The 9,129-nt window shown below is 50.7% G+C and overlaps 1 protein-coding gene across 1 annotated transcript in view; it reads right to left on the bottom strand.

Moving 5' to 3' along the window:
- The window catches only part of TMEM178B (transmembrane protein 178B), a 340,748-nt gene that overhangs the window by 160,178 nt on the left and 171,441 nt on the right, over positions 1 to 9,129 (bottom strand). The gene's annotated exons all lie outside the window — the stretch shown is intronic.

Genomic DNA, 9,129 nt, shown 5'->3' with positions numbered 1-9,129 from the left:
GCAGTCACATGTAAAGGCCAACTATTGGCCTCTCCACCTGCAACAGAGAGGTGTGAAGAAACCGTGATACAAGGGCAAACCTCTGGACCGTGTGGACTATGGTCTCAGGACCCCTGAACAGGATTGATGGCGCCCAGCTACCACTGCTGCCCACCCTCAGCAGAAGGCCCTGCTGGAGTTGGAAGGAAGAGGAGGAGCTAAAGAAAAACAATTTGAGAAAAACAGACTACGGCCCCACCCACCCTCCAAGCCCAGAGCTGACATCACCATGTGTCTCACCTCAGCCCGACACTAACAGACAGAAGGCACTAACAGACAGACGTGTTAATCAGTAACAGCAGGGGAAACGCTCTCCTTACAACAGTCAAACCCTCAAGAACAAAAGGGCAGCATTTGCCAAGGGGAAAGCTCAGAAAGCGGAAAAGCTAAGACAGGAGGGTGAATGGAAACAAGAATCACAGGAGGGAGGTGGGACGGGTGCTGTTAACTGGTGGAGACTGTAATCAGTGCCGTGAAGCAGAAATGTGCTGCTGAACGGAAAACCCATGTGCTCTGTTGGGTTGGCTCACTCAGCTCACAATAAAAAAATGTAACAGGGGGGGCGGGGGGGAGAGTCACCTGTGCCATCCTGTCTCGCCTTGTCCGGAGAAATGGCACAACCTTGGGATCATGTGGAGCTAAAGGTCCCTGCAATATTTTCATCTCCCAAAGCCCTTTCTCCACGACCATGGAGGACTTAATAGAGAACTAGATCAGCTCTTCCCATGTGGGGACAGTGAGCTCAATAAAGAAAATACCAAGGAGTAGACGTGGGGGGACAGAGGGCACTTAAAGGGGAAACAAGGTGTGAAGCGTATTCCTCCTGTTGCTGACTTATGGGTGTTGACGCTGACAAATGACACAAGCTCACGATGCTGTACATTTTCACCAAATTTAAAGCAACAGCAGGAAAAGGCGCAGTAGAGAGGAGGCCAGGAAGGACATGGGTGCACAGCAACGATTCCGGGGCACCTCCTGCCTGCACCCCTGCTTCCTCGCCCGGGGAAATGAACACCAAAGTGCAAACTCATTTCTCTGCTCCCAGAGATGAAAGGCACCAGGGGAGTGATTCTCCACAGCCTGGTTTATTAGACAAGATAAAGGCCCCGAGACCAGATGCCAAGATGACTGCGGAGAGATACTTCTGAGAAATTAGAATAAAACCAGAGATAAGAGGATAAAGTTGGAGCATGTGACACAGAGAGGAGGAGGAGGAAGTTTAACTGTGAAGCTGTGTCCCACAAGCGTACAGATTCCGGGTCTTCTAAGAACAAACAGCGTTCTGTGCTCCACACAACACGTAAGGGCTCTTGGTAAACACCAGCATGGGTGAAAGGAGTCCCATCTCTGCTCCCGGGAGACAGGCCAGCCTGGAGCTCTGGGGTGCCCCACTGTGGGGGTCTGGAGCTGTCTGCCATCTGACAGTTCCTCTGGGAGGTGTGTCTGCAGAGCCCCCTTGGGAAGGGAAAGTGGCAAGCTTTGATCGTTGAAAACATTATCTCTACAAAATGCCAAGGAGAAGACCTTGAAGAGAGGGCAAAGCAAGTGACTTGCAAGGTGGCAAGAGCGGCTGCGATTTTTGTAAACAGATGAAAATGTCAGGACCCCAGAGACAGCCGTTTGGTGTAACAGATGTCCTCATCCTTAAATCTCCCTCTCCACCCCTTGCCCACCCGCCAGAGTGGACACTGTGCACTGCGGTGGCTCGGGTGGAGGAGCTGCTGAAACCAAGATCACCCATGGAGGCAGCCTCCCGGGATGCTTCCAGACTAAGAGATTAGGAAGAAAGGCCTAGTGCTAGCAATCAACCCCCAGAGAGCAGCAAATGAGGGCCCTGGGTCACAGCTGAGCCCCACACCCCACGGGTCATGGCCGAGTTCTAGACTCCATGGGTCACAGCTTGAGTCCTACATCCATCCCACAGGTCACGGCCGAGCCCTATACCCCACGGGTCATAGTCCAGCCCTCCACCCTGCAGCTCACAGTCGAGTCCTACGTCCCACGGGTCATGGCCCAGCCCTAGACTCTGCAGGTCACAGCAGAGCCCTAAACCCCACGGGTCACGGCCTAGTCCTGTCCAGCACGGGAACTGGGAGGCACGTCCTCCAGGAAGGATGCATGTTAACTGCACAGTGGCCGCAGGCATGGATTTGAGCACGGTGTCTGCGATGGCGGCCCAGGACTTAGCAACATTTTGTCCTGTTGTCTGTGAGGTCGCCACGAGTCAAAGACATTTCCTCCAGCATCGAGAGATAAGTAACATGTTCTCGATGCAGACAGCACACCGTACTCAGAATCCAGCTGGGCTATGACATCAGTGAGCCTGGCATCTCCTGCAGGCCCACTCTGTTACCTGTGGAACACCAAATGTGCCGGATTTGTCCCGCTAACAAGCCTATCTCCCCTAAGGTAGAGGAAGCAGTGAGGGAATTGCTGTTCTCAACACAAACGAGGCCAAAACAAGGAGGAGCAGACTTGGGGAGTCTTCCCAGAGGAAACCTCCTACGTGCATGAACCTGAATCTGGGGTGTGATTGTTATGCAGTGAATTGTGCCCCTCCAAAAAGATACGTTGATATTCATGTGACTTTGTTTGGAAAAAGGATCTGTATTTTATTGTCAGGTAAATTAAATGAGGTTGAACAGGAGTAGGAAGGGTCCAAATCCTCATCCCTGCTGTGTGGTGTTTATAGAAGAGGGGGGCGGACGTGGAAAGAAGAGTCCTCCAGTGGGGGAGGGAGGTGAAAACTTGTCTACAAATCAAGGAATGTAAAGAGAAACTTACAGAGATGAAGGATGGCCAGGGAAAGTATGTTCTATCTGATACTCCGATTGGAACTTCTGACCTATAAAACTGAGAAAATAAATGTCTGCTCGTCAAACGCACCCATGCTGATATTTGGTTACATACAACTAGGCGATGATGACATTTGAGAAGATGACACTGCACCAGGGGGGCATGGCCAGGACTCACAGCCAGTCTCTCTCCTTCCAAGAGCTTGCAGCCTACAGAGAAAGCACGTCTCGGCATGTCACCAGGGTCACGGAAGAGGCCAAAGATCAAGTGTGGCAAAAGTGCGAGGCACGAAGTGTCTGCTGTGGGGTGTGGAGCTCAGAAAAGTTACACCACAGAAACCCAACTGGAGCAGCCACAGGAAGGTGACTAACACTGGTCTCCCAGAAAAGCAACTCCTGTGATGCTTATTATAAAGAGAGAAAATAATATTTAAGCAAAGGAAATGACCCGTGTACTTGTAGAAGCTGCAGACAACACTCACGTCTGTGGGTCAGAAGTCAGGAGAGGGGCCTCTCCTGCCTCAGAGCTGATGGGGCTCATTAGCCCAAGACTGTCAGCCAACAAGGCAGGCCACAGAACTGGGGCTTGCACTGTGGTCAGCCAGATGCAGGATCCCAATCAAGTAAGCTTTGCCAGAGCTCTCTCCACAGTCAGTACAGGCCACACTCCAGAGACCAGCGACTCGCTACAAACCACGCCACCAGCAGCACTCCAGAACAGGCCCCAGAAGGAGATAAAGAAGACACATGGTGGGAAAGAACCCTACATGCCCAGGGGATGTTTGGAGAGTTAGAGTGTGAGTGAGACACGGAGAGCGCTGAGCTTGACTCAGAAGAGGAGCCAAGTGAGCAATGGGAGTGAGGGTGTCCACACCTTTGAGGAAAGGCCCCGGATGACCAAATGTGCTGCATTCAACTAAAACCTAAATGGAAGCCATTAAACCCACACAGCGGTGTGCCAGAGAAAACACTGAGTTCTCTCTTTCTGGGAAGATTACAGCCAAGACATCCCTGTGAAGTAGTTCTAGTGTATAACACTCGAGGTCACCACCAGTCGGAGGCAACTCACAGTACTTCACAACAACATACTCAGAGGTGTTGACAGCAACAGCTATGCTCTCAGAGTCAGGGAAGCAAAGGACAAGCTGCACTGGGAAACACCTGTCAGGGGCCTCTCCAAAGTGCTGAGGAGCAACAATGTCAGTCTACAGACTAAGGTGCGCCTGATCCAGGCCATGGTCTTCTCAATCGCTTGTTATGCATCTCAGAGCTGGATAATCACAAGCATGACAGAAGGAGAATCGATGCCTTTGAGTTGTGGAACTGGAGAAGAGTACTGAACATATCATGGACCACCAAGAGAACAAACACGTCTGTTCTGGAGACGGTGAAGCCAGCTTGCTCCTTGGAGGCAAAGAATTTGAAACTCCGTCTCACATACTTTGGGTATGTTGTCAAGAGTGGCCAGTCCTTGGAGAAGGACATTATTCTTGAAAGGGTAGAAGAATAACACAAGAGAGGTAGACTGAGATGGCTTGACACAGTGACTGTAGAAAGGGGTCAGGTGTGCCGGAGACAGTAACATTGTCTCAGGTTCGGGCAGGGTTCAGATCTTTTGTTTATAGGGCCGCTCTCAGTCGCACTGACTCATTGGCACATAACAACCACCCTCTCAGAGCACATCTCTTCTCTCTGGATGTCCACACGGCCATACTTGTTCTGAGTTACCTGTCACCCCTCACCTGCCACAGCTGTTGGGATGACATGACAGGGCACAGGACAAGAATCAGACCACACAGATAGTTATTTCCAAGAATTTAAACAGGGCTCTCTGCAGGTCGGCTGTTCCATGGGTGTATGAACTCAGGGGCCAGGGGGAAGCCAACTGCCCACAAGCACAAGAAGGAGCCAGCACCAGGCTGCAGGGAGAAAAGGAAGATGACGTAGACAACAGAGACACTCGGGGACAAGCTCTCCAACCCAGGCAGAGGCGAGCAAAGGCCCAGCCTTGCACACTCCTGGGTCTTGCCCCTCCTGGCCCTTGCACACTCCTGGGTCGTGCCCCTCCTGGGCCTTGCACCTCCCGGACCTTGCACACTTCCAAGCCTTGCATACTCCCGGGGCTTGCACACTCCCAGGTCTTGCCCCTCACGGGCCATGCCATTCTTAGTCATTTCAGTCTCATGAGAGCCCTGAGCCTGGCCCTTCTGCTTCAACCCAAACAGACTGACTGGGTTCTGTGCTTACAAGGCACATTACTTGTCATGACAAGAACAATGGGTAATGTTTGAAGATGCCCCAGACATTGAATGATACACTTATTCATCATTCATCTCACTGTGTCATCACATTAAAGCTGAGGGAAGAGACTGCGGCCTCTTATTAACCAGTGTGGAATATTCAGTTCCTATGGCAGTGCCCGAGCTAGAACCCACAACCTCTGGTCTGGTAACTTGTGCTCCTGATATAGCTACACCCGCAAGCCTTGGAACACACAGGTGGGGTTCAGCCACACTCCTCTGTGATGAGACTGGGGACCTGGTCCTTCACCTAACAGAAGGAACTGGAGAGGCCCAAGTGACGGAAGGCCCCATGCCGGAAGCAGACAGTCAAGGAGAGGAACACTCGGGAGTCAGGGACAGTCAGAGAATAATGTCGGGGGCTATGTGTGGGTACACTGAGCCTAATTGGAAAAGAAACACAAGGTTAGTTTGGGTGGGCAGCCCAGGCTGCTCACCTGGAGTCCGGAGACCACGTCAGTCTGCTGGGGTGAGGCAAGGACACAGGTAAGGAACAGTGTGGACAGCAGCCAGATGAAGCCAGGTACAGACACAAAGAGCGAGGCGCGAGTGACAGGAAGGTGGAGTGGGCCGAGCATGAAGCCACACAGCCTCAGTGACCGATGTCACTTTTTTGAAAACGTCCTGAGTGGAGCCTCTTGGCAAGACCCATACATAGCAGGCTGTGGCCTCAGAGGTCAGAGGGCCGGGAGGAGCCGGTGGGGAGCAAACTCAGCGGAGAGCGACCAGGAGCCTTCTGACCCGAAGACAGGAGTGTAGGGGGCGGTCCTGCAGGGAACAGCCCAGCAAAAGGCTTCTTTTTCAATGTTTTCTCTTCCCTTTCTGGGAAAGACAGAAGACTCCGCTTATCTTTGTAGCAGAAGGCACAAAGGTGAAACAGGCTCTATCACAGCACTCACAGACGAGAACAGTCCATGGTTAGAAGGACCCAGAGAGTAAACCCTCCAAGCAGGACATTGTGAAATGCAGAATGTCAGCTGGACGGTCATGGCCATGGAGACAAACAAAAGCTGAGGACAGCTGACAGCAGCCTTGAAGCCACCTCACAGCTGCCGCCTGAGCCCTGGAGAACAGTCAGGTGCAGCGGGGAGGGGGGCCTCGCCAGGATGAGCACAGCCACCAGTAGGAGCCAGGGGCCACGAAAATGCTCAAGACAATTTAAAAGAGCTTCTGAGCTTTGTTTGAGAAGAAAAACAACCAAGAAAAGATGAGCCCACCACTCGGGCTGACAATCCTGCACTCACAGATGGTAAGAAGGCGGAAAGCTCACGCTTTATTTGCCTTTGCTTAGGAAAGGTGGAGTCAGCATCTCAAAATGCAGGTGGAGTGAAGACAGTGAACAATGGAAGAACAGCTGGCTCCTAGAACAGGTCTCCCACCCAGGCCCCAGTGGGGAGCATGGGGCTGAGAGGGCCTGAGCCAGGTGTCCTCAGGTGGGAGCAGAGGCATCCCCCCAAAACCCCAGATCCCGACAGTGCAAGTGATGATTAAACTGGGGATTAGTGAACATTTACAAAGAAAGATGTTGATTGCCTTGCTAAAAGTTCAAAATCGTGCTACACAACATCATTTCTATATTTTGAGATTTCCAGATTCATTTATTGATGCTTGCAGCACTCCACGAAGGATTACAGACTGATTAAAGGGAGATCAGACATTCACCAAGACGTCCCACACTACTAATATATGAGGAAGAAAACGGGAAGCAGGATGGGAGAGAAGTAGAAATGGATTTGTGGGGCGCGGGTGTGGAGCGTGGGGCATGGGAGAGGGTCACTCACTCGCGAAGGGGAGTCCAGTCACTGGCTAACTGTGCACCAAAACAGGGCTGCACGCCTTCCAGGCAACAAGAGAGACACCTGATCAATTACTCTCTTCACAGCACCGTGAAACTGAAGGGGAGGAGGGCGGTAGGAAACAGGGAGGGAGGAAAGGGAAAGGGGAAAAGCCAAAGAATGGGAGAAGCAAAGGGAAGAGGCGTGATTATTCCTGCAGCTGTGGAGTCCCTGGAGTTCAAGGATCCTCGTAGAGGGAGAGTGTGCGGTCCTATAAACAAAACTTCAAGGACTGTCTTTAACGGTGCAAGGAGATAGAACAAATGGCCTCCAAGAAGGCCTCTGACTCCTGTGATTACTTATAATCCAAATGAGACTAAATCTTGTTAAAACAAAAATCATAGTGCTATAAAGCTATTCTCAACCCTCAGTATTGGTCCAGGTGTCTCATTTAGTCACATTTCATTCTAGAACAAAGCTAAGTATTCCTATTAGAACCTCGGGGAAACTTCCACTGTTCTCTTCTGAGGGCATCTCGGAGTCAGCCACTCTCAGTTCTGGTCTGCTCGGGACATCACACTGGGAGACTTGGGGACCACACCGCTTGGGGAACAGCGACAAGCGAGAGGACCCCAAGGTCAGGCAGACTCACAATGTCACCAGTAAGCTGAGTGGGAAACACTGGATGGTAATGACCCTTCTTCAGACAACACTGTGCCCAGGCCGCCTCGGCCATTTCCACGATCACCTTCAGACACATCTTCTGCACAATCCAGTCACGTCCACGGGAAGAGTTGTCACACAGGTACTTGTTCATCCAGGTGGAGTTCCTGGGTGGTGCCAAGGGGTAATACATTTGGCTGTGACCAAAAGATTGGAGGTGAAGGTCCTCTAGAGGCTTCTCAGGAGAAAAGCCTGGCCATTAACTTCCAAAAAAGCCAGTCGCAGACCACTCACACTTCTACTCTGACACACAAGGGTCCACGAGTAGCCGCTGACCACATTGTGGAACAAAGTTCTACTCCAACATGCAAGGGTCCACCACGAGCAGTCGCTGACCACTCCGGACCACAGTTCTACTCTGGCACGCAAGGGTCCACTAGCAGCCACTGACCACTCCATGGAACACAGTTCTACTTCAACACACAAGGTTCTCAGGAGTCAGAGTCCACTTGATAACAGCTGGTCTGTCCATTCAGATAAACTTCACCTTTGAGCTCAGTGTGAGCCCACAAACCACACGAAGCCTGGGACTTGTGTCTGTACTGGAATCGTTCTCCTTGGTGGATCTCATATTCTACTTTCTTCACTAGTCTAACATCCTTGCCTCCCCCACTGACTACTATCCTCATCTTAGTCTTCTTACACATTTTCCAGTCACCCTGGACACGCTTGAGGAAGGCCTAGAATTCATTCGTCCTCATCAGCCCAGTTCCTCAGAGTTGATGACGGGTCTGTTCTTCTCCTCACATGGGATTTCAAAAGTCAGTGGGTCTTCTCTTTGTCTAACAAGGTTTGTGACCTCTGTAATGCCTTATATCACCCCATCATAAGACATCTGGAATGAGACCAGAGCATCCTGTGATAAATACCTCTTTCACTTTTAATACTGGGTAAAGACAGAATAGAATCAGACAAGGTCTAGCAGAGGGCAGTTAACATCATCAGAAGACCAAAAAGTCCCCTTCATAAGGATATATTAAAGAAATTAGGAGTCTGCAAGGCAAATAAAAACATTAAGAGGAGACAATGTCAAAGTTTTTTAAAAGCCTGGAGAGGGTAAATGTGGGCTCGTAACCAAAGCCCAGAACATCACTCTCCCTTGAGTCTCAACGCAGACAAATGTAGGATAATTAAAAAGGAATTACCAGTAATAACCATGAAGCTGGTGACACTGAGAGGAAGTAGAGACAGACAATGAAAATTTAAGAAAGACCCAGATAAAGCCATGAGGAAAATCTTTCTAAGAGACTTAAGAAGAAATGGAGTATGTCTAACTTCTGGAGACGATTGTATTATTGTTGTTGTTGTTGTTATGTGCCATCGAGTCGTTTGGGACTCATAGCGACCCTATGTACAAGAGCTCTAAATGCTGTTCTATCCTGTGCCAACCTAGCCATCTCAAACACACTTATTCCCACCGCTCCAGTCACAGAATCGATCCATCTCATCGAAGGTCTTCCTCTCCTTTGCCGCCCCTCCACTCTGCCAAACATGATG

Source organism: Elephantulus edwardii, unplaced genomic scaffold (genome assembly GCF_000299155.1).
Source record: "Elephantulus edwardii isolate Elephantulus edwardi_28Jun2011 unplaced genomic scaffold, EleEdw1.0 scaffold00055, whole genome shotgun sequence".
Classification (NCBI taxonomy): Eukaryota; Metazoa; Chordata; class Mammalia; order Macroscelidea; family Macroscelididae; genus Elephantulus; species Elephantulus edwardii.
Note: the sequence above shows the minus strand (reverse complement) of the source record. Positions and strands in the feature narration are given on the sequence as shown.